This window comes from Ambystoma mexicanum, chromosome 2q, assembly GCF_040938575.1.
Source record: "Ambystoma mexicanum isolate Mex_15411 chromosome 2q, UKY_AmexF1_1, whole genome shotgun sequence".
Lineage (NCBI taxonomy): Eukaryota > Metazoa > Chordata > Amphibia > Caudata > Ambystomatidae > Ambystoma > Ambystoma mexicanum.
In genome coordinates this window covers 898,029,396-898,057,026 of record NC_090924.1, presented here as the reverse complement: position 1 = coordinate 898,057,026, position 27,631 = coordinate 898,029,396, and positions in this window count along the sequence as shown.

The window sequence follows — 27,631 nt, the reverse complement described above, 5'->3', positions numbered from 1 at the left end:
GGTTCGTGGAGCGAACAGGAAATGGGTCCGCATAGCCAGATATCACACATTTTTTGGACCTACATTTTACCTGTTTTTCAAACAACTACTGGATGGATTTTCACCAAATTTACAAAAGCACGCTTTCGGTAAAAAGCCGCTGCTCCTGCCGCAAATTTGGTGAAAATCCATCCAGCGGTTTGGGCTTTATGCGTGACCCCCCTATAACTTTGCCCCTCCACCCCCTGACGATAATTCATCAAATTTAGCAATCAAATTCAGAGCAGGCGATATATACTTTTTTTTGCAAAGTTTGGTTAGGATTCTTCCAGGGGGAGCGAAGTTATAAGCTTCCCAAAAAGTGGTCTTCCTATGAGTTTAGCAACTTAACCATAACTACACTCTGCTATCGCAGGCCGTGTAATATATATGGTCAGACAGAGGGCATTTCAGTGTTTGTTGATCCTATGCACTCCACCATGACCTTACCCTGTAACACATTCAGGGCTTGTATTCTGAGCCTTCCATCTCTGTCACCGCCACAAAGGGATCATAGGCTGGGAGCCCACCGTGCCACTCCTTGCACAATGTGGCCTGTACTCTGCCCGACCAGGCTGACAAGAGACCACGAAAATGACTTGAATTTACATGACACTATTTCACTGGGTACAAGCGAGGTGGGTGGGAAGGAATGTTGGGGATGTGGAGGGGTGTTGGGGATGAGGTGGGTGGGTGGGAAGGGGTGTTGGGGATGAGGTGGGTGGGTGGGAAGGGGTTTTGGGGATGGAAGAGTGGGTGAGATTGGTTGTTGTTTTGAGAGCTGGTGATGGGGATAGATTCTCACCACAGTTCTCAATAAAATACAAGTTCACTTGACAAATGCAAGGACAATGCTTTTTGTATGATGGTGATATATTTAAAACATGCCTATATGCAAAAGTGTAATGCATGCGAAAAGTAATGTGTCTAGAAAAATCTTTCAATAACTTCTTACCGCACCAGACCTCAATCTCTGGCTTCCTCATGCTCACTCTGAGGCATCTGTAACTCTGCAGACAGTGCATCATTAGGGGTAGGGGGACATTTTGCCAAAGGCTGATGTTGTGCAGTATTATTTTATTTATTTCTACATTTTGGGCATCAAGGCGCTAGTTTCGGAAGAATTATAAAACATATCATTGTATTTACTGTCTTATGTCATAGCAGGTAGGCAGCAAATGTTCATGGGTTATGGTTCACAAAGGTCCCTGTGTGAAAAGCCAGGTTGGGGTGATGAGGTACGGCACAGGCAACAAATATGTGGGCAACCTTCTCTGGTCTGTAAATCAGGGCCCCTCCGGTACGGTCGAGGCACCGGAAACATTCCTTCAGCAGGCCAAAGCTCTGCTCAATGCAAAGCCTGGTTCTCATGTGTGCATCCCTGTAGGCCACTTCCTGTGGCGTAAGTGGATTGCGCACAAGTGTCATCAGCCAGGAGAGCTGGCGGTAACCAGAGTCATATGCAAGAGCATAGGAAACAGATATCAGTCACAGTGCATTGAGGATGTGTGGCATGTTAGATGGCATGTTTATGGACACTCGCTTCATGCAGTTTTGGCGTATTTGTACAACATGGTTTTCATTCCCAGTAATTAATTTAAGTGTGATATACTACAGGGGTAAATATACATTGCCCTTTGACACTGTGCACAAATCTCACACACACCACTTGTGCCAGACATATCATGCGATAGGATTGCCAATGTGCATGTTGTCTTTGTTGGGCCTGTGCTATGCTGTCAAGCATGTGCCCTGCTAGGTGCTTGGTTGTACTTGGTGAATGTTTGTAGTTTCTGCATTCCTGCCGCAATGAATTCACATAAATGGTTTGCAGTGTAACACAGCAAAGAATAAACCACCACAAACTGCACACACAATGCAACACCAAACAAGATACTAAGTCAGCCACACACAAATCTCCACACACACACTCATACGCCAAACACCACAAAACGACTACCAACTAAAAACAAACCAGCACACAATGACTGGTTTTTCCGCACTGAAGCTACCAAACCCCTTACATGTTCTATTGAGCTTTTCCCTCTCTATACTTACTTTTTTAGATCCGCCAGAGCGTCTGGAGACCACGAAAAGTGGCAGCGGTGCGCGGTACAAGTCACAATAACATAACATATACATGACTTCACTGTTTGGCAGTGTTGCATTGTCATTGTGCAGTGTTGAACGGTTGCACTTGCTGTTTTGGTATGTGTGCCCTATGCATTGTGGTTCTTGTAGTCCTCTGTGTATGAGTCACTTGTTGCAACAATATGCATTGCTGCCATACTGCTGCATTGTCCTGCTGTGCCTAGTCCTGTGGGTTGGTGAATGCCAGGTGTGGGGTGAGAGGGCAGGGCCTGCATGTACGGGGCCTTGACAGGGCATGCATTGATCAGTAGTAGTAATGTCCCCCGCCCCTTTATATAGCATTCTACTTGTGCTGCGAGATTGTATTTTGGGATGGCACTTGTACTTACCCAGCATCTATGTCCATTGCCCTCTGTGGCTCTCCATATACGCAGGCAGGATGATATTACGCAGGACCATGGCCTCGTGGATGGATCCAGGAAACCGGGCACAGCAGTGTCATTGTCATGTCAGCATTGCACAAAACATGCACATTCACTGAGTGGAACGGCTTCTAGTTCTGGAATGCCTCTTCGGATGCCTGGAGGCAACCAACGCCACATGGGTGCAGTCCAGCAGGCAGGGATATGTGCCGGGATGCATGGCACAGGATTGCCTCCATCACCTGCCCAAGCACAACCGAAAATGTGGGCGGGACATGCCATGCATTAGGCCCACAGTGTGCTTGAAGGTGCCACTGGCAAGAAAATGTAGCACCGACACAAGCGTCAGCAGTGGAGGTAGGGCAGCCCTGATATTGATCCTGCTCTGGATGTGGCAGTACCTCTGCAATAGTCTCTCTGTTCAGCTGGTACAGGGAAATGAGCTGGGCATCAGTCAATGCCCAGGGTGAAGGCCAGACCTTGGATATGGGTGCTTGTCTTGCATGCCGCCTCTGCCTACTCCTTTCTGTACCATGTGCCCTGTGTTGCTGCTCCTGCCTCTGCAGCTCAATGTGGAGCAGGAGATGCTGCATGTCCACGTTAGCGACTGCTAGTGGCATCATGGTGTTGGAAGTGTATTTGGGTCAGGTCTGGGCCTTATGTACTATTTCTGAGTGGATTGGCTGCACCTGTAACTTGATTTGCATCACCTGTATGCAGGTGGAGGTAACTTTAGTGGGTTTTGAGTGGAATTACCACACATTTTCATGGTATTTGAGTGGTATTTCAACTTGCAATGCAGCATAAATACCATTTTGCATTTTAGCCGTAATTCCGCCTGCAGAAATAGCACCAATGCTAATTCCTCCATAATTTGGCAGTAATTCTGCAGGTGAAAATTAACGCGTTGCTAATTCCACCAGTAGAATAAGCACCCATTTCCATGAACCCCTAATTCGGTGGTGTGGTAAAAGTGGCAGTAATTCTGTTACCACTGCTTTTACCGCATACCGCCCAACTTTCTAAAAATGTTCGATAGCAGCAAGGGCCATGATAGAAAGGATGTCATCCAGGCTACAAGAAAGAAAATAGATATCCCTCCCAAGAGAGAAGTTGCAAAAGTGCATCCTTTTGCTCTTAACAAACTATGCCGCTTGAATGATCTTCATATTGCCCTAGGAAGGACCCAGGTATATTAAATACAGTTACTCAGGAACCAACTCGCTAAGGCTTGAGATAGAGGGGAGGAATGCAGAATCGCACCCACCTGCTGCGAAAGAAGGTTCTGAGCAGCAAGATCAAGCAAAACCCTACACTTGCCAGCCAAAGGTGGGCTATCAATATCATCAATCATCGCTTGGAGGCCATGAATTTGGGTTATTACTTTCTGGAGAAGAGGGATCCATAGAGGAAATGTTAAGAGTTATCCCCCAGTACTCCATGGAGGGGCCTCTGGTGATCTTCACTGAAGGTGGGGGCTCAATGGAGATCCTTCCAGCAAGTTTCTTGTGTTCTGCAAACACGAAAAGCTCAGATGACAGGCCTGGTGGAACGGTGATTCAGTCTGACTGACTCCCCACCTGCTTGTTCCAACAGATTCCTGCTGCAGCTGAAAACGTTTCATTCTAGGCCTGGCAAAAAGGAACCAATAGAATGCAGGATACCAGAAGCCCCTGTTGAAGAAATGCGTGACTGCCCCAAGAATGGCTATCACTCTCTCTTGAGCAGAAAATATATTGGCGTGCAATGTGTCCCACATTACCAATGAAAGTTATGACTTGAGTGAGTGTTAACTCTGACTTCTGAATATTGACACTAAACACCAGTTCTAAAAGGATGTGCAAGACACTCATCTACAAGGTTGTCACCGTGAAATCCCCAAGCTACCTCACTGAGAAATTCTGCATATGTGAAGGACTACGATCCACCAGAGTGAAGGGCATGTGCAGACTTGAACTCTGCCGGTCGAGGACAGAAAGACCCAGAAGACAGGCCTTCTCTGTCTACTCCCCAACATTCTTGAACCTCCTCCCTGTCAATATCAGACTCACCCCCTTATTTCTACAATTCAGGAAGTAAGTCAAGACCCTTCTATTTAAGGAATATTTCCCCCCTAACACCTAGGTCCACACACCCTCTACTACCTTTGACTGGGCATTCTGATCACCACTGTTACCTCCCCTGTTTGCTTGTAAACCCCTTGCTGACAAATTGTCCACCTTCCACCTCCCCTGTTCTTAGCTCACCTCTCCCTTGTTTCTGTGTTCCCCTCACCATGTTCTTCCCCCTATGAGCGTAAGGTGATCCATTGCTTCTCGAAACTAGGGGTGCACTCAATAAATACCCTAACAATAAAATAGAGGTTGAAGTGTGTAGGAGACTCCACCTGGACATCAACCATATCAGTAAATCCTCCAAGTAGGGGTAGACGTGCATGCCCCTGGGTTGTGGCAAGCCTGCTATGGAATTCATAATTTATTAAAACATGTGGGGTTGAGCTAAGCTCAAATGGCAGAGCTGTGTACTGATGGATGGTGGTTCATTACTGAAAACCTAAAGAACTTGTGGGCGGTTACCAAACATTTGTATGACGATATGTGCCCTTAACAAGAGAGATTGAAACAATCGTCGAGCAATACCTTCAGGCCTGCCTGGTGTTCTGGGCACAACAAAGATGCAGGCGCAGTAGCCTAGCTGCCAATCTGCAGATGGGATTGCTTCCACCGCTTGAATTAATAGCAACTTTGGGAAATCCAGAAAAAAGTTATCCAGAAAATAGAAATAGCGGGAGAGGGGAGTGAGGTGGGGGTGGAAGAGGGCATAGGGAGTCGAAACCACTGAACGTTTCCAGGGGTCTGCGAAAACACAATGCCAAGCCTCTAAATGCAGAGCTGGCCTGCTGTCGGCTATAGAGTTGTCGGCCCGCTGGGGTACTCTAATTGTGGCAGTGAATATTTGAGGATAAGTCTGGTTTCTGGGCTCTCCACTTGTGGTATCCCTTAAAACCAACAAACATCCTGAAACACAAGTTCTGCCTAGTCTGGCCCTCAGCATACAGCTTGTTATATATGATTAACAGAGGCAAGGACTAGGCCATTTGTGGGAGCTTGTTCTCCTTTTATTTAACTCCTTTTTTGTTGAGGAATGGAAACAAACTGCTATGTCGAGCAAGAGAGCGAAAATCAATTTGTATTGTATGCCAGACTCCATGGAATGGTGATTTCCCGCCTTTGCAGGCAACTGGAATATGCTGGAAATTTCGGCATATCAGGCGCAGGTACAGGTACAGGTAGGTCCGTTTGATTAATACCAGTGCAGTTAATACCAGCAGTTTTTTGCCGGTAGGGTGCCTGACTTACCTACAAATCTTGGCTAAACGGAATTACCAGCATGTTAATTCTGGACCAGCAAACCTACAAGGAGCACCATAGCCTCAATTCTCTTATTTTCCAGCTGACAGGAATTAGGATTCAGCCAATTCTTGGTGGCGACTGCCAACCATCATTCTGCAGAGGTTTACCCATCTTTCCTGCAGACTGCAAGGCTAGAAAATCTACAAGGGCCTTGATTTCAGGGTGAGACTGAACTGGGGCCAGAAAGCAGAGAATCATGTACCAGCACAATATCAATACCATCCCCCCTGGCATGGTACAAGCAAGCAAAGGAAGCAAAATAGTCTTCCTTCTTCCTGTCTTCTGTATCAGTAAGGTCTTTGGACAGTTGGACTGGTTTGTCATGAGGTAAAGTCGAATTAAGAGGGAATAGAGGCTGAAGGCAGTAGAATGACTGGCATTTAGAGGGTCTCAGAAGACTGGGGTGACACTGTATGAACAACCATTGGAGGCTGAGAGGAGCTGGCATGCCACTAACTCAAGGGGCACAGCCGGAGCAGGCACAGCAGGAGGAGTGATGGGAATTAACTCAGTGAGGATATTCTTTATAAGGATCTACGTTAAAAAAAAGATCACAAAAGCTTAAATTACAAAATTGCGAAGCCGACTTGTTCGCATCTTTTAGTATTTTCTTCATGTGTCACCCGCTTTACATTTAATGTATGCAGGGGTCACCCCTAAAACCTCCAAACCCATTATACCACGCAAGGGGAGAGGGAAACACCACTGCAACCCCTGAACCCCTTGGACGGTATAATGGGAATTCATTTTATTTCTCGTTATTTTGGTACAATACCCTTTAGTAGGCCTGTCAAAAAATCAAAAATCATGAGTTTCACCCTGAGTTAGAGTACCTCAAGGATATAAAACTGAGTTGGCAGTAATCTAGGTTTGGCACAGAGGTTCATCTAGCATTTATTTAGGCAATGTCAGTACTTCTGACGAGAGGAGCCACATGATGAAATCCCCAACTCCATAGGTTCACTGTACGGTGTTGTAGCAGCCTTCCACATTTAGTACATCTTGTGGGAGGGATTATGCCATAGTTTGGAAGGGTAGCATGGTAAAATACTATCTGGTGCAGAATCCCCTGACCATGGCTCTGTGGTATCCTCAGGACACATCCCAGTAATGGCCATGTCGACTATGAGGCAAACCTCTGTAGGTGCAGCAACCTCGGAGCAGGTAGTCTAGGAAGTCCCCTGGAGTTAAGGCACCGCCACAGGTCTAGGCCTGGCAGAAGAGCTTGAAAGCCTCTCGAGACAAGCACCAGCACTTTCCCTGCAGGTCACAGGTGCTTCCTGGTCTGATGAGATTAATTTTAATTGTTTTATTTTTTATCCACTACAGGATCCACTGCACTCCCAGCAGAGGAATTCTACAGAAAGGAATGTTCTGTGCTAGCCTGCCTGTGAATACAATGGTCCACATACCTTAGAAGCCTTTGTTTGTTTGCTGACAAACTCCATCAGCTGAGCCAGAGGCCACCTAGAAACAATCTCCCTCCATCACACAAGTCAGCTTCTACGTGCTGTCAGTGAAAGGGCATCACACTTGAGAGAAGAGCCCAAGCAGTGTTTGGGCCTAAGGTACTCCAAGCAGAGGACGTGGGGTTTGATGCCAGAAAGATAATGTTCCAGGACAAACACTGAGAGAAACAGGCAGACATCACAGGCTGGGGAAATAAAATTGAAAAAAAGAGGGAAAAACAAGAACCAAAAGGAAAGGAATAACGTGGGGCTCCATGTGCAGGTGTCCCGTCAAGACCGTGTTGAAAAGAGGACTGGTTTCGGAGCACAGCTATTCCCCACTCACCACAGACACGTAAATCTTTAAAATGAGAGAAGAAGGCACATTTGGTGGAAATGGAACTGGTCCCGTCCATATGGAGCAATGCCTAACGAGTATGAAGGAAAGGGGGCAGGACGCCAGATTACTAGAGGAAGTTACAAGTAGGACCAGATTGAGCGGTCATACTGAGGAAGGAACAGAAGACTCACAAACAAGTTAATGAGGATCTAAAGGGCAAATTAACATCACAACAGGGGAAATTTTGAAGAAAAAGTGTCAGGATTGTAACTTAACTAAAACAAGTGAGGATCTATTCTGTGAAGACTGTAGTAAGCTGAGTAATGGCACAATTGACACAAAGTCTACAGTGTTTGAATATAATTAACGCTTTGCTTAGTTTCTTAATAAAGGGTTGGATGAAACGCTTACAAGGCCGAATGGTTTTCTCTAGAACCAAATACGATTTTCGAAGGAAAAACAGTGCCAATCACTTTAGTAAACTGCTACTTTAAATTATAAAGCCAAAACATATTCTTACAAGTCTTGTGTCCCTTTTGGGACACCCAGCTTATAAAGAATGTTCCAAAGGATGTGCCCAACAGAAACGTCTCAAACCTAACCTTAAGGATGCTTGTAGACACCAGGCTACCCTAAGCTACTACCCTAAGCTACTTACATAAATGTTCCAAGGTGTTCTCACCAAAAGAGTTCTCAAACCCTATTCTCAAATGTTTGTCCCTTAAATACTCAAAACCAAAAAAAACAATAGTTCCTGGGAAGTCTCGTTCAGAAGTTACTCACAGTCTGGTCATTGCTTCACCACTCTGCTTTCACCACATGTTCTAGGACCACTCCCAGGGTTCAACAGCTCACTCTCTTATGCCTTTCTTGGCCTGGTAATCCTCACTTGCAAGATTCATCCCGATTTCGAGTTTGTATGGTTCTTGGCTGTTCTTGCGTAGACTTTGGGTTGTGTAGGGTAAACCCAAAAACCGATCGATAAAAAAAGAATTCCTAAGGGGGTCAATAATAAGTGCACGATTTTCAAGAAAAACAAAGTTTTATTACATGCAAATACAGCCGGGAGAGTCAGTCAGCCCCATAGAACTGAAAACTGAAACACACGCATTCAGGTTTCATCTTTTATAGCAGCAAACTGCAGATTAACATAAGTAAAGAACATCAGATACAACATAATCCCACACTGCCCATTGGCTAACACCAATACAAAAATCTAAACATCCCCTATAGTTCATTACCCCATTGGCCATGCAAATCTAAATACAACCCCTTAAAAGATAACCAAAATGTGCAGTCGAGAGAAACCACTGTGATGTGATTAGTCCACTATACTTGGGTAAATTGTTGCAATAATGGACTCTCCTTATTGGTCAAGACAACTTCGGTCAACTCGTGGTGTGCATTCCCCCGAGAGGACCCAATCAGTGAGCTATTGTGAACAATGAGGTTAACCCTGCCTCGTAATACAATGGCTTCCTCATGAGACCTGACAATTTGGACCTTCCAAATGTTGTTTTGGCCTTGCAGTTGTACTCTCTTGGCATCACCTCTTGCGACTCCTGTCTGAGAACACGTTGCATCCCTAGCATGCCTCATACTCTACCTTTCTTGGGAACCAGGTGTTTTATAACAAATACAGTTGAGGCACCACTCTCAGGGATTAATTTCTCGTATTAATTTGCTCTATTTAGACAAACGCCTGTAGTTCAAATGGACTGACCACTTTTCAATGGGGGTGCCATCACTCCAAACTTAGCTCAACAACCTGGCAGTGCCCGAGTCCAGGCCATGTTATCATAAATTTCGTCCTTCACAGCTGCAGCACTAATCTAATAATCAGAAACCAACATTCTGTTCCTAGCTCCTGTGAGTGGCTTGGCCTGGCATAATTAACTGCTATCTGCGAAGCGCCTCTCCCTTCTTCACTATCCATGGCTGTCTGATCATTCACTTGGGGGGAAGGATGCATAAACTCTAAATGCACAAAATAAAAGCTCCAATAAGTGTCCTAATTCTAACTACTAGAAGCAGCAACTTCTAACGGGGTCTAATCCAAAATGGCAGAACTCTTGCTACCTCATCACGAAGCCCTCATGTTACTAAAATACAACATTTAACCTATCTTGCTGCTGGACACTTCCTAACAAAAGTTTTCCTAGATATAAAATAAAACAGCATATGAACAACCATAACAGCATAAAACAACCAAACCCAAAGCACAACATCAATCACTACTACCAAACACAAACCTATTAAACACGTCCTGGCTCTAACCTCTGAATATAACAACCAAAATTATTACATTGTTGCTCCTTCTTTCATAGTGTTAGGCCTTGTGATACACTCTAACGTGTGTCAAAGCTAACTACAAATAATACATGTGCAGAACTGCCAAACCAAATTTCAAAATACTGACACTAAATGCCCAGCTCTTGTTGCTACTACAATTGATACAATCTAAACCTCTTTCCATGGTTGCACTCCCCACTCTAGTTAAGTCATTAACTAATCTTACTTCCCTCTCTCTGTAGGAATCATCCGTGGACACCCCCAAGTTACACACATGAGGTAAGCTTTGTCCGCTCGGGGCATATTCTTCTGGGGTACATCTCATAAAGAAGAATCCCCCATCCCCTGCAAGATCTGCCCAGTGATTTACATAATTCTCAGTGTCAGATGGAGGGTAAGAAATTGTCCCTGAGGGACCAACTGGCTCTCCTACCCATATCATCTTGTGCTCTATATCGCCATTTCCTTTCCCGGTCTGTGTGTGTATGTGTTTTTATGAGGGGAGTGCAGGGCTTGCAAAATCTCCTCGCCCACTTGCATACGCGAGGAGAGTTTATGAAGGGCAAATGCAATTTCCATTGTCCTCGTCCTTTAAAAGTTTCTTCATCCCTGTACTCATCATAATTTGCTATTTACTGCAAAGCATCGTACTTTGCAGTAAATAGCAAATAAACGATCACTGTGCCTGTTTAGCCACTGGCTGGGAGCATTTCACCAAATATGATATTTATTAATGGTGAAATTCACCATTTAAAAAAAAAAAGGATTCTTTTTTGTAACATATTTGGAGGGGTGAGAATCATTTTTGGGGGTGAGTGGGTTAAGTAAGTAACTAGCCCAGTAGGGCTAGTGACATTTTTAATAATGTGGGAGGCCTGGTGTGGCCTTCCCTGTTGTGAGGGTCAGTGATATCATCATTGGCCTTTGGGGAATGTCAGGGAGCAGCATCGTAAGACAAGCTGACAGGAGCAATACAACAAGTAAAAGGACAACGATGGGAACTAGCACTTTTATGGCTATGCCCAACCAGGATGGGCCAAGAAAAAAAGGAATCCCGGTACACCTCATTTCGGCATGGCTAGTTTGGCGCAGGCCGGTTTTGCGTCAGAGTTTGGCTACACAACCCATTTTGGCACGCCCAGTCCGACGGGGATCTTTTGGCGCCTGCATGTTTGTCGCAACAATGACAATATTTTAGTAAAATATTAAATATTATATATTATATTATAAAAATATAATATATAAGAAATCACCTCAAGCTACACGGAATTCCAGAGTGCTTCTCTACACCCGTATTCACCCTTGTGATTCAAACTAGAGGCTACTCCTATCCTAGAGGAGCACCCACAATCAAATCCATAAATAAAGGCATGTCATTTTCAAAAATCGAATCTTTAACTACCAATAGAGCAGAAAATTTTCTCAGCTGAAGAAGCCACAAAGATTTTGGGACTAATAAAAGAGATCAACATTGACCTGAGCACCTCGGACAATCCTGAAGAACTAATACATCAACTAGAACGCCTCATACGAAGGGAGATAAGTCAAAAGCTACATGCAACAAAATTAGCCCAATATTACAAAGCACAACGAATACCACAGGGGTTGAGGATTGACCTCGAACCAACTCTCTGTAAGGAAAATCCTGAATTTGTGAAAAGGTGGAGATGCATATTAAACAAATGCTCACTGGATTTAATCTTATTAACGATTGAAGAACTATCCAAATCATTGATCAATATAGAAGCGGACTTCGAAAAACTAAAAATTTCATTAGTGAAAACCATAACTAAGAAAGAACTAGTGAACATGAGAGAAGAAAGGAACAAAAAATTAGACTTGTACAAAAAGGAAATTAAAGCGAAGAAAATAAGGAAATTCCGGAGGGATACCCTGGACTATAAGATAGACATAGTATATTCGTGGAAAGAATACTATCAGCAAAAAGACAACACCAAAAGCAGAAGAACACCCTACAACAGAAGAACTCCAACCACAGGGAGTGCCTCATCTGAGGCATCAAGTGGTGAATCCGAACCACAAGAGCAGGAACAACAATCTGAAAGAAACGAACAAACACCATCAACATCGAGAACATCAAAAACACCTGCAGAGAACATAGCGTCTTTTTTAGACAGAGAAAAACAAGAAGAGGCAAGAAGAAAAAATCCATCGAGGAAGGTGAACTTCCTGCAAAAGAGAAATTAGTAATCAACATCTCAGACTACAGACTCAGCAAATTTGAGGAAAAAACTTTACAGAAGGGCATTTCATTCGTCCCTTATCACAGTAGCTCACGGTTGAAAGAAAAAATTGATTTCTTCAAATTAACTCGAAAGATGAAATTGAAACTATTTTTTGACACATGCGAATGGGGAACAAGTAAACAAGATTGCCCATATTTGGAGATGAAACCCCAGATCACATTCATGCCACCTATTCAAAGTCCATTGATTGACGTGTTTCAGAAACAAGTCTTAAACGATTTGGAAAAATTGAATTACAAACAAAGATCAAAAACGGATTTCTCGAAACGAGAACAAGTGTTAAATAAACTGTGGCAAAACCCGAATCTAATATTGAAACCAGCGGACAAGGGAGGAGCATTAGTGGGAATGAATTCACAACAATACAAAATGGAAATAGAAAAACAACTATCAGATGACAACACATACTTGGAAATATTCGAAAATCCGATGGAGAAAGTGCAGAAACTCATCAAGGAAACATTGGATGAGGCAGAAAATGATGAGCTAATAAATTATCGCACAACAATTCCTTACCAATCTCCATCCAGTGATGCCGATCATATACATTTTGCCAAAAGTTCATAAGAATCTGACCCAACCACCAGAAAGACCAAATATTGCTGCAAACAACAGCATACTTGATCCACTGGCACAATACATAGACAAAGCAATACAACCTTCAGTCCACAAGTTCAAAACGTACATAAAAGACACTAATGACTTTCTGAACAAACTAAGAGCAGTTGAAATTGATGAGGAGCACGATATCCTATTTACAATGGACATAGTAGGTCTCTACACCAACATCACGCATGAGGGTGGTTTGAAAGCCATGTAGTGGCTATTGTTGAAACCAGACAATGATTGTCAAGCTGACAAGCTATTCATTCTAAAACTATTGAAAATTGCGTTACAAAATAATTTCTTCATGTTTGAGGATAAGTATTACATACAAATATCTGGAACATCAATGGGGGCCGCAATGGCCCCAAGTTATGCCAACACTTATATGGCTTATCTAGAAGAAACCCACATATTCAACGAAGAGAGATGGACGAACAAATTGAAATGCATGTTCCGCTTCATAGACAATATATTTGGAATATGGAATGGTTCGAATGAGGAATTACTGACTTTTTTTCATCACCTTAACTGCATGGCACCTAGGATCAAATTAACCACAAAAACAAGCAGAGAAGTTATTGAATTTCTAAATGTGCAAATATACAAAAAAAGAGGGCGACTGGAAACCACAATATTCACCAAAGCAGAAACAGCATTCTACACGCAAACAGTTTTCATCCACGCAGAACAATAGAAAGCATACCTTTCAGCCAATTTCTTAGATATAGACGGATAATCTCAGAAGATGAAGAATATGTCAGAAAAACAGAAGAATTGAAAAGTAAGTTCGAGAAAAGAGGTTATCCACCATCTACTATCATAACAGGTGCTGAAAAAGCAGGTAGAATTAGCAGAGAAGAAGCGTTGTTATCCAAAGAAAAGGAGGAACAGGAGAAATTAGTGTATGTGACCACTTTCTCCCAACAGAGCCCTAAAATCAAGAAAATCATTAAAAAGAATTGGTCAACATTGACCTTGGATCCTACAATGAAAAGACTTTTCCCAGAACCACCACTCTTTCCATACTCCAAGAGCAAATCAATGAGAGAACACTTAATCAAAGCAGATTTTTCAGTGTAAAGACAGACACTGGACATCTATAAGGGCACAATTCCGTGTCACAATTGTAATAACTGTAACAATCTGATCTTAGGCAACACAATAACTCATCCACATAAAGGTCATAAAATAAACCTGTATCACTCTTCAACATGTGATTCGAAAAATGTTATATATGGCATAAAATGCCCATGTGGATTATATTACGTAGGGATGACAATGAGAAAGGCCAAAATAAGATGGTCTGAACACAAATCAAATATCAGGATAGGAGCCATTAAATCACTGGTCACTCAACACTTCAAAAAAGAAAGACACAACATTTTACAGATAAGATTCATCATTCTGGAACAAATAAAAACACTAAGAAGAGGAGGTAATCTAAACAAAATACTCTTGCAGAGAGAAACATACTGGATTGATAAATTGAATTCAATGCAGCCAAATGGTATGAATGCGGATTGGGATTTGAGCTGCTTTCTGTAACCTTGCACAGAATATACAGTCTGTACACGATATCTACACATTAAGAAGTCAAGGTGAATGTGGCATGGAAAACAATGTTCAAAGCAACCCTGCATCCAAAGGGCGAGCTTCCTGTGAGCTCAAGTGGGCTATGGAAAACTTACACAACACACATTCAACCTTAAGCTCAGAACACTGAGCGATCAAGAAATCCGTAAAATAGTGCAGCCATTTTCAAGCACAGAATGGAGAGACACGGATAACCAACGAATAACTCCAAACCACGATAAACGCGACGGTTTCCACATCTGTACATTCAACAGCAAGCAAGAAAGGACTATACACACAGAGGTCCAGTAAACAAAAACACGAAGTCAGACTTAAAACCGTAATGTGACTTGCAGACTGTGGAGTTAACTGGAGAGAGGAGACGTCTGAGCGGACCAGTGGAGGAAAACGAGGGAAGCGAGAGAGGAAACGAAGCGGCTCGCCGCAGAACTAAAGTGTAAACAACGTGGTCGCGCACACAGCGTGTTGAGGATTCGGTGCATGCAGCAGTCCAGCCGACTAAGGTGAGAAGTCCAGAAGCAGAACATTTGAAAAGCATGCAAGAGATTGAATCAGGGCTTTGTGTCTGGGGCACAGCGCTATCATGTAGCGACTGTTCCCAGCACAAAACCCACATATGCATATTCACAAATTCCGATTAAAAGCGGTTGAACTATTCGTTTTGCAGATCGGGCAGAACACACATGGAGGATAAAACATTTTTTTTGATGAAGATATAACAGTGAAGCTTGACTGACGAGGCTTAGATATTTGAAGACGGGAGTGATCCACAGTGTTGCAGGTACAATTATCTATTTTGTTGAATAGGGACATTTTTTAAATGAAAAAAAATTGAAAATAAGGATATAAGAAGTAAACAAAAATATATATCTATTTACAGATACAACACTTTTGAAGAATAGAATTTGGTCGCACCTGATGAAGGGCTCAGATAGCCCGAAACGCGTTATGCATTAAAGAGTAAAAAGATCATTTATAAAATGAGTCGATTGTGAACTAGGGACAATTTTTGAACTATAAAGACCCAACGGGAAATCAATTATCAAAGAAATCAAGAGACCTTGGTTTAAAAACAACTCAACAAAAGATTTATATTGTTTATGTGTTAAAAAACTGTATACAATCTGAAAATACAAGATTGCATGAATGAAATGTTTGTTAAAATGTTTATTTTGGAAAATTAACTAAATCAAACAGTCACATTGATTGAGAGTATTGAGAAACTTTTTATTCATTTTTGGATTAAAAAATAGGTTTATATTTAACGAGATTTAGCAAGTTGTTTTGCATGTTTAATGCTCAAAAGTGTTCACAGAGTACGATCATTTCAGCTAGAGTGATCACACAAACCATCTTCCCACAGGACCAACACTGTCCCCCAAACCTAGGACTCATCCCTCTGAATCCCCCACTTCCTTTCTGAGATCTTCCTCTTTCCCCCTGGGACTTTCCCATTTCCCTTAAGTCATCTGTGTACCCCTCGACCCATTTCTGTGCCTGTCTTAAGTAGACGGGCTGCACTTCTATGGTGCTAGTAATCATAGCTCCTTCCACACTCAGCTTAGCTAACTTCTTCGGTACCAGTTTTGCCTCTGCCCTTTGTACTTGTTCTGCTACATCCTTTTCCTTCTCTTGTCTCCTTCAACAATGATGTACTATGTGTGCCTGAAGTTCAGACCATCCCTTTGCCTCAATACCAACCACCTTATCCAAATAGTTTTGTACTTCCTTGGGAAGACTCTTATGTAACACTCAGTGCTTAATTTGTGGGGGTGGTTGCCAGTGCCCAACACCGGCACTCTTTTTTGGACACCGGAACTCTTGCGGGGCCAGCGCACGTGCCATTGCTTTGCTTGTTCTTCCACTTCACTTTGCTTCGATTATAAATCATTGGGATTTGTCATTCTGATCTCGATCTCTCTCATGCTTGCAGGTTGCAGGCCATGGCTGGCTGGGCCTGGGAGGGGCCAGCAACAGAAATGAACAACAAACTGTTACAAACAGGCAATGAAAACTACCATTCTGTTGTTACTATGCAGTATTTGATACATTCTGTATAGTAACACAGAATGTGCAGTTTTCATTGGCTGTTCTTCTGAGCCAGTGAAATTACATGGTGACGTATTGTTGTTGCCACAGGAGGCAGTGCGGCGCCACCTTCATTTTCACAAGTTACTGTGAAGTGAAGGTGTCGGGGCGTGGCGTTGTCGGTCCTGACTTGTGAGAGAGAGAGAGCCTGCCCTGCTGCACTGTGTGGTGCGGCCTAGTTGCTTGCTGGGGCCCCCTCTGCCTGCTTTTTCATTTGTGCGGGTGCCAGTGTGCACACCTGGCCCCACCACCCTGAGGCCCAACAGGAGACCAGGAGACTAAGTCCCTGCCGGCAAGGCAGGTAAGTCACTTGTTGCATGCGGTGCAGCCTGAGCCTGTCACAATCAAGTGATCAGGCAAGGAAGGCCCAGATCGGGGCCCGGGCAGCGGCTCGGTCTCCTGGTGGTGTCCTGACTGCCCAGGAGTCAGGACCCCACCAAGGGCCCATCCGCGCCCGGGCTTCTGTCTGTGTGACCTGTGTGCAGTGTGCCAGGCCCAGGCCAATTTCTGAGACCAGGGGCTGCCGGCTGCCGCAGACTGAGTCGGATGACCCCGTGGATTGTACCCAAAAGTATGTTTTTTACTTTTTTCTTTGAAAACCTGGCCCTCCGTGGGGCCGGTGGCCAGGGCCCTGCCCCACGGAAGGTAGGGTTTAAAAGAAATAACTTATTTGAGTGGCGGCTGTGGCCCATCACTGTGAAAGTGATGGGCCCCAACCGCCCAAATATATGTTTTTTCTGTTAAAATCTTACCTCCCTTGGGGCCGCTGTGCCGTGCACCTATTTTTGTCATCATCAGGCTCAGCATGACCGTGGCGGTGGTGGCCCCAGGGAAGGTAGCCTAAATGATTGAGGCAAGGCAGGGCAAAGCCCAGGACCGGGCGGGGCACGGGCGGCAGTGTGGTCCCACTAGTGTCTGTCACAAAAGGATTGAATTGTTGTTTGCAACTTTGGCCACTTTTTCATTGGTGCAGAGCCCAACTCGAGACAATTGTATGCCCCAGTCCGACCCTGGATAGCATTCATCTAAGCGAAACATGAACTGTGAATATATGCCTGGGTGTTTCCGTTCTTCCTTTTAATGTTATCGGCCTCATTAGTTCACAAACGAGCTTCAGCGAGGGGACCCGGAACGGTGCACGTATTGGGCCGAAACAGAACCGGCTGCACTTCGCGAAGTAGCCCATGCAAAGACGAACTTCTGAAATGCCATTTCAGGCTTAAAGATACACACATGGAAACTAGACAGGGATAAAAATGGTGCATGTGCCCACTAATCTGTCGTCATAAATAAAAGCAGTAGTTGAGTATTTGTGTATAATTCTCAACCATCTTTTGCTGTAATTTTTTTACATAATTCCAGCGCATGATTTCTATCCTGATGTGTGGTTTATACACCAGATGTGGCCCCTTAACTTGGGTACAATACGCTCCGGGCATGTGCTCCGAATGAGAGCACATGCAATCCTCAGATAGGAATCCTCAGATAGGGAGGTGGGTGTCTGTTACACCCCGCAGTTTAGTGAAGTATGTGAAGAACTCAGTGGGAAGAAGATCTCTGAATATGCATTTTCCTCTCGCTCCTGAATATTGGGTGACAAAACATATTTTGTTTTTTAATATGTGTTAAGGTGGAAAGAGGCCTTAAAGCAGAAGTAGCACAGGCCGTTGATTTCACAACAATGTCTTGCAGAAATGACTTTTTCCAAGTTATACAACACCATGTTCATGCTTGAATGAAGGGTGAGGGGGGATGCATTTATGAGATGTGATGACTGATAAGGACTTGAGAGTAAATTGATTACACAAAACACCTGGATGAGGTGACTGAAGAACGGGCTGAGGGGAGGGTACTCTTCCTCGAGGTAACCGATTAACAATACTTGGTGTACTTTAACAGACTGTCAGATGGGGCAGAAGCGGTAGAGACAAATACAGTGAAACAGTGACTTAAAAAGAATGCTTTTTTATTTATTTGCATTTTTAAAGCGCTCACACAGTCCGGGGGCATTGAGGCGCAGTTACAATGTTATCATAAATTATCATTGTTTTGCATTTGTTTAGCTCCTGAAGAAGGGGAAGTTTCCCCGAAATGCGTTGAGCAAGAAGAATATGAAATAAAGGTAACATTGAAGACATTAATGTTTACTCTTGTTTATACACAGTCATTTATGAACATTGTAATATCGACCTTGCTTGAAAATACAAAACCAGTTTTTCTGGCATAATGGTGTGCAGGGAACAGGAGGACCCTTAGATTGGGTTCTTATCTTCATGCCTGTGATTGCTGTCTCGTGTCGGGGCGGCTATACCTTCCCTGCACCCAAACTCTTATTTAAAAGAAGTTATTGAATAACAACTACATTGTCCAAAGGGAGTGTGCATGGTAGCACACTTATTTGCTTGGTTGTTTGTCTCTGCTTCTCAGAGTGACACATTTTTGTTACCTTTGCAAATTATATTGAATATGTAATTTTCAAGAATTAATGATTTGACTGCCAAATGTGACACTACTGTAGCATTTTCGGCTGAAGAAGCTACTAGGGTTCTGGCCTTAACTGGTCAGATACAGAAATCTCTGGATAGCAATGAGGATCCTGGGAAATTGATTTATTATCTTGAAAAAGTAATCAGAAGGGAAATATCACAAAACTCCATGCGACAACACTGGTTGAGTACTACAGATCTGAATAGATACCACAAGGTTTGAGGGTTTACTTGTGATCCACATTGTGTAAGGAGAAGATGGACTTTATCAAAAAGTGGGAACAAATATTGAATAAGGGCTCATTGGACCTAATACTCCTTACAATTGAGAAACTGCCAAAATCACTAAATTCTATTAATACTGAAATTACAGATTTGAAAACACAGTTAAGTGCATTTAAATCAGAGACGGAATTGAATTCATTACTTGAAGACATCAATTTGAAATTAATATCATACAAACAAGAAATTGTACAGGGAAAATTGAGAAGGTTTAAAAGGGATTAATTTGATTATATCAACAACACAGTATACACTTGGCAGGGGTACTATGCACATAGGTCAAAGAATAGATATCCTTCCCCAAGACTAGCTGGATCGGGTTCAGACAAGAGCAGTAACAATAGCTCTGAAGACAGTCTCCAAGGAAGAAATCCGGAGGGGGCAAGACCACCTAGAATAGGATCACCAATATTGATCAACATTCGGGGCCATCAGCAGCAACTACTTCATCAAATCCACCTACAGCCATTCCTTTTTTAGAAAGAAACAAACCTGGATAGGAAAAAAGACCAACCAGAAAAAGAATATAATAAAGTGAATTGACAATATAGTGGTTAATATTTCATCAGAAATCTTGACAGAAGCACAACTATCTGTTCGCAACAAAGGCTTTTAATTCGTTTCGACATTGAATACCACTTTATTTGAGAAGAAAATCAATTTACATAAATTCTTACTTAAGATTCGACATAGGATATTCTTTGACACACAAACATTTGTAGATTTGGCTTCTGATTCAGATAATTTAGAGCTACGTCCCAAAAGAAACATTGATCCGCCAAATCAGAATCCAGTTTTGAATATGGTTGCACAGAAGATGTTGAGTGACTTGGATACAATTAATTACTCCAAGAAAGCTCCATGCAACATTAAAATATTCAACTTTTGCAGATTGAGAGACTAGCAAAAGATGAAGAACTCACTATAAAACCAGCATATAAAGGGGGTGCTATTGTAGTGATGGATGCAATATACTACCAGGAGAGCTGCTTAGCCCCATTGTGAGATGAGGCGACATACATTCTACTAGATCATGACACAATAGTTGAAGTAAAAGAACTGATACAAACTATTGTTGACAAGGCATTAGAGAATGATTGGATCATGGATATAAGAAGACGGTTTCTTTTGAATCGTTTCCCTATTACCTCTGTCTTCTATGGTCTCTCAAAGATACACAAACATAGCACAAAACCCCCCCTTAAGACCAACATTAGCAGGGACAGAAAGGCGCTTTGATCCACTCTCTATCTATGTTGACAAAATCCTGTAAACTATAGTTCAAAATATCCCCACCTACTTACGAGACACGACAGATTTCTTAAATACCATTAATGAGATACAAAATCTTACTCAAGACTACATTCTGTTCTCACTGGATGTTAACAGTCTGTATACTTCAATCCCCCACAACGAAGGCATAGAAGCCATAGAATGGGCATTGCTAAACACTGACAATGTGAGAGCCAATAAGATTTTCATCATAGAGCTGGTAACCATCATCTTGAATAACATTTTTCAGATTTCAAGGCACATTTTATGCCCAAGCGTCGGGAACATCTATGGGGTCAGCAATGGCTCCAGCATATGCGAACATCTTTATGTCATGGTTTGAACAAACTCTAATATTGAATAATCCAGTGCGGAAAGACACAATCCTAATTTGGAAACGGTATATAGACGATTTATATTTGGAATTTGGAAAGGCAGTAAACAGGAATTAATTTACGTCTTTGAACTACTAAATGAATTACATTCCCACATCAAATTTACCCTTGCAATTGGTGAACCATCACTGCATTTTCTAGATATGGAGCTTATTCTGCAAGAAGACCATTTAGTAACAAACAGTATATCAGAAACCTACAGATGTAAATAATCTATTACATTATGCTAGTTTCCATCCAAAAGCAATGACGAATAGCCTTCCATATAGCCAAATGCTAAGGTATAAGCAGATAATCACAGACCCAGAAACATTTACCCTTGAATACCAAAATCTTAAAGATCGGTTCAAGAAGAGACGGTATCCAGAAGAAAGTTTGATGGATGTGGTTAATAGATCTGCACCCATGACTAGAGAAGCATTATTGAAGGTTGTATTAAAACCTACAGAAACACCACTATTATATGTGTCAAAGTACACTATACAAGGTTTGCACATAAAAAGAATTCTGAAAGGAATGGGAAGATCTTACAACATGACCCCCAACTTCAAAGATTATTCCCTCAACTTCCCATGATGGCCTGTAGACGAGCTACCAATCTTAGAGACCGTCTAGAAAGAGCTGAAAGACCGATCAAAGATAGACAAAGACAACTCAATACTCGTAAAAAAGGCACCTTCCCCTGCTTAAGTTGCCAAAATTGCAATAATGTGATGAAAGGCGAGACAATTAGAGATCCACATACAGGGAAGGAAATCAAATCAGGGACTACTCGACATGCGTGACATCAGGGGTCATATATATCATTAAATGCTCATGTGGCCTATTATATGTGGGACAAAAAGGAAGGATGGTAAGAGAACGGTGGACGGAACACAAGTCAAATGTCTGCACAGGCAATATGAAGTCCCCAGTAGCTAGACACTTTAGAGGGAAAGGACACACAATTGCCCAAATGTAGTTTAAGATAGTGGACGTTCTAAACCCAATGCTGAGGGGTGGAGACTTTTGTTCAAGGCTTCTCCAAAGGGAGATGTTTTGGTTACACTTACTGGAGACTATTCATCCAAGGGGCATGAATGAAGACTTCAGCCTTAATTGCATTGTATAACCTTTGAGGTAGCGTGATACATACCTTCTAAATTGCGGTACTTGGAAACGGTAAACCTTGATCTGAATTGGGTATTTGACAGTTGAAACGCTACAACATGTACATGTGAAATGGGCATCTGAAGTATTAAAATGTGGAAGAAGAATGTACACAACATGTAAAATTAGATATTGGTGGGGCAGGATACATTTATATACTTGTACTCAGAGTAATCATCCAGATGTTAATTACATATGTTGATTTTAATAAATCGGGTTCACATTCCCGAACATAGTTTTATCGCATTGAAGTAGAAACCCATGAGGTTTCCCCACTGTGTTTTGACACTATGCAGTGTCGAACAAGTGACGTGCCATTAATGGATCCAGGACTTTTCCCGCAACATGCCTCGCCGTATAATTTGTACTTATGGTGCGTCTCTTTTGAGGTTTGAATTCTCCAAGAAGTACACTGACTAATCTACAATAGATCGCTAGCTCTTGGGTCTACATGTTAGACTCCCTTTGTAGCTGGACATTTACTTCAGTCGGTCATTTAGAGACACACTTAATAAACACAAGCATTTCATTGAAAACAAACTCGCATGATATTTCATTATCTAGTGAATATATATTGGGGATATCACATTAAGATTACATAGCAACACTATTCCTCCAAGATGGCCGCCGGCCGTTCTACACTAAGATACACCTTCTATTGAGTCAGGTGACACAGCCCGCAGTTTAGGTCACGCTGGTTTCGGCGTTCCTCTGTATGGAATTCTAGTTCACAGAGCAGCACGTACTGAACATTTCAGAACTGCAAATAGAATGTAAAGATAAGGGTACCGCTCTGCATAGATTTTTTTAAATTTTTTTTTAATCAACTTTATTTAATAATTATACAAAACATAATACAACTGAGTAACAACAGAAAGGGAACAAGCAAAGGATTACTCAATATACATTAGTGCAACAAAATGCAAATTACTACTAAAGTAACAGCTATTCAAAATGAAATCCGAAAACATCCCCACCCTCCTATCTCATGGCAAGACGTGATAACACAGAACACAAAAAAAAGGACAAAACATACACCCCTACCAATCCCCAAACTCAATATCCACAAAATAAACCAAAGCCTACACCTCATCCAAATAAATCCCTGAATGGCCCCCATCTCTCCTCGTACTCAGTTTCCCGATGTTGTCGAACTGCCTGAGTCTTCTCATACCAAGAGAGCTTCCGCATATCCGACACCCAGTTCTCGCAATGTGGCTTCTTCCTGGATTTCCACACCTTCATTATTTGTATTATGGCCATCAACAATGCTCTATCAATCCATTCCGAAGAATCCCACATCTCCACACTTCGACTATCAGTTGAAAGGAAAATCACTGACAGAAAAGTACAAGGCAGTGTCATACTAGTTACCATAACAATGCAATCCAAAACTTCTCTCCAGAAGTCCAGCACTCTACTACACTCCCAGAGCATATGTAGATAGGTCCCTCTCGAGCCCCCACACGCCCAGCACAGATCTACATCAGCCAAGCCTCTCTCCTTCATTTTCACTGGTGTCCAATAAATACGGCCTAAAAGACGTTGGTGAATATACCTCAGATTTAAATCAACCTTGGCCCTCACCGAAGCCCTCCAGCTATTATCCCACAAGCCATCAGAAAGATCAGTTTCCAATTCAGACACCCACTTCATTTGCAACTGACCCCAGGAACTCCTCATACAGTCCTGCAAAGGCATCAACCTAACATATGTAGAAACTGTCCTAGGAGACGTAGCAAAAATCTCACAAATCTGAGGTCTACCACTCAAAGGTCCGCTCAACATTTGCAATCTTTCCATCAGCAACCGCTCCAAAAGCCCATATCTACCCGCCTCTCTATTATGCAGACTATAACGATTAGCTAATTCTTCAAACGGAACCATCCTCCCCCCTCTCCATACATGCCCGATTTTCAGAATGCCCCTGTTAGTCCAACCCCTCCAATTAAGCATTTTATTATTAATTTCTAAACCCGGATTGAGCCAAATAGAGGATGAATCATACAAATACAAGGATTGCCCACAACCCAGAATCCAATTAACCAACACTGACTTAGAAATCACTAGCGTCTCCAATTTTGTACCAGAATTTACCATCCTCCCATACGAATATAAACAGTCCAGGGAAAAGGGATGCAGCATTTCCTTTTCCATTAAAAGCCAATATGGGTCTGATCCCCGCCCTTCCTCAAAGTAATAAGAAACCTTCTTCAATAAAATCCCCTACAATAATTCTCCAATACCGGATAACCAAAGCCCCCATCTTTAACTCTACGCACCAAAATAAATAGTGGAATTTTTGGCCTATTACCTTTTCCCCGTAGGAAGTCCATAAAAATCCTATCAATGCTCCGGAGCACTCTTTTAGTAAATTTAAGGGGAAGTGATTGAATAAAATACAGGACCTTTGGCAACAGCATCATCTTGATAGCAGTGATTCCTGCCCAGATTCTTAGAGTCAATCTTTCCCATCTTTGTACATCCTTCAGCAGAATTTCTCTCAATTTGTCTACATTGTATTCTACCGTTCTCTTAATATCGCGCACCAAGTAGAGTCCTAAATATTTCACCGAAACATCAGCCCATTGGCAATCCCAATCCAACAACCTCCCATTCACCGGGTTCACCTGAAGCGGGAAAACTACTGTTTTACCCAAGTTCACTTTATAGCCAGACAATTCTCCCACCTCTTGCAACATATTCCTCAATAAGGGTCCATCCACCTCCGGATTCCTCAAGACCACCGTCAGATCGTCAGCATATGCTAGAACTTTCACCTCATCATTTCTCAACTTCCAACCACAGATATTCTGCTCCTGCCTAACATAAGCCAACAACGGCTCCAGGACCAAATTAAACAAAAGGGGCGAAAGAGGACACCCCTGTCTCGTACCTCTATACAACCGAAAAGCCTGAGACAAAACATTATTAACCCATATTTTAGCCGAGATATTGTGTTGCAATGCACCTATAGCATTCAGAAATTTTGGGCCAAAGCCCATCCGAAGCAGTGTGAAATTTAGAAATGACCAATTCACACAATCAAATGCTTTTTCAGCGTCAAAAAAAAATCAAACATATATCCTCCACCTTAGCACGAGACAACCCTATTATATTCAGTAATGGCCTAATGTTATCATAGCCATATCTATCAACCATAAACCCCACTTGGGAACGGCCCACCAATTCACACATATATTTTTGCAACCTAGTGGCCATGACCTTTGCAATAATTTTAACGTCCACATTAAGTAGAGAAATAGGACGATAATTAGCACACTTTGACAAATCTTTTCCCAGTTTCGGGATGAGGGTAATAATTGCCTCTCGCATCGTTGGACACAATACTCCACCTGAAAGAAGATTATTAAACAAAACACACAATTTGGGCACCAAAACCGAACTAAACGCTCTATAAAACTCTACAGGTAGCCCATCTGAACCAGGGGATTTACCCATATTAAGTTGATTAATAGCATCCGCAACCTCTGATTCCATAATCCGAGCATGAAGTGCCTCTCTTCCCTCCTCAGATAAAAAGGAATGTCTATTTTGTTGAAGAAATCCATTAGTTTGCCATCTTCAACTTGCGACACATCCGAATAAAGAGAAGCAAAAAAGGACCTAAAGCATTCACAAATTTCAACACTTCGAACCCTCACCCCTCCAACTGCATCCTCTATTTTCTGTATAAACGATCTATATGACAAACCTAGCGAGCAATCGTCCTCGCTTATCCCTTTCCTCCCAATATTTCTCTGCATAGATGTTATATTAGCAGACAGGGTGAATAGAATCATGATCTATGTGCGTATTCTTAGTGAAACTCAAAACATCTTTATTAAATAGATCTTGCATTGCAATACGAGAAATATCGAAACAGGGTGATAACAAGGCAGTGCAGCTACTGGTGTCAAGTTAAGCGGCTTATCCCAGGTAAGCTTTAGCTATGTTTTTCACTAGGTTTTTTGTTAATCAGATAATCTATACATGAGACCCAGTTGTGACAGAAATGTACTGTGCCTTTTCGGGAGGACATCCGCATTGTGAATTGATAAGAACAACAATAGCGCACAACAGAAAGCATCATTTATTTAACTTTAGGTATGTAAATACATTTTTGTGAGTAACCTGCATGAGGGACAACTTGCTGCATTACCCATTGGGCTAGCTTTTTTAAGGTGGTGGATGCATATTCCTATTTATGTTCATCTAAGGTGGAGGTTCTTGTCACATCATTAGAACCATAGAAGGCACTATTGAACTCCTCTTAATTGACACACTATCTAATTGGAACACTGGCTGGTGACTCTGATCCTATTCAACATAAGAATGTGAACCCTAGTTATACAACACTATTGTCATGTATGGAGTATGTTAACAGTTAGACAGTTACTAATTCAAGAATTGAACACTAAGTAAAGGAGATCTTTTTTGGCATTTGTTTAGCTCCTGAAAAAGGGGAAGTTCCCCAAAATGCGTTGGGCAAGATGAATATGAAATAAAGGAAACATTGAAAACATTAATGTTTACTCTTATTTGTACACAGTAATTTTTTTTTAAATTGGAATATCGACCTTGTTTGAAAACATAAAACCAGTTTTTCTGGCATAACGGTGTGCAGGGAATGGGAGGACCCTTAGATTAGGTTCTTATCTTAACATTATTTAGTTTATGCCAGGTGTGACTGTGTATGCCACCCTCAAAGCTTTCCATTCATGTGCTTGACAGTTGTTAAATGGTGCTCCTTCGTGAAAGTCACTATTCATCTGTTTTTCTGGATACCCCGCCTTCTTCCATATTTCGTCTGACTGATCCCCCAGTAATGAGGCGAACAATCTCTTCATGTCCCCTACAGCTAACGTGATCCATGCTGTCTGCTTTTCTAGTGCATATATTCACTTGCCTGCTCACGCTGTAAGTGAGGGTAGTGCCTCCATTAAGTTATTCAAGTCCATATGAGGCCAGGGCACAACGTGTGCTTTCCCTAGTCTTTTGTGCAACAACAGGAACTGTGCTCCCGTCGTCTTATCCTGCGACGTTCTTCCTACCCTCTTGCCTTTTGCTAGGGCCATTCGGCCCTGATGCGTTCTAAGCCTCGGGCCCAATAGTGTCTCCACCTTCAGGTCTGACCTTTGGCCTATCTCCCTTTTCCACATCTGTCGGCCACTCCTCTTCTGTGACCACTTCTCTATCGGTGCCTACCGAGTCATAAGCCACACTATTAGATCGTGCAAACCCCTGCGGTGGGATGTTCCTTACTTGTGGCTACCTGGATATCCTTGATGGTCACGCTATCAATTCTAAAAATAATCTCTCCCGCTCTCTATTGGTCTGTGCCTATCGCCGCGCTCTGCCCCTCTCTTTGTCCCTGTGTTGTTCATGCTAACTCCTCCTGTTTTATTCAGTGCTGTTTCTTATTCTCTCTGCGCCCCATTCTCAACTTACATAAACAATGGGTCCTGT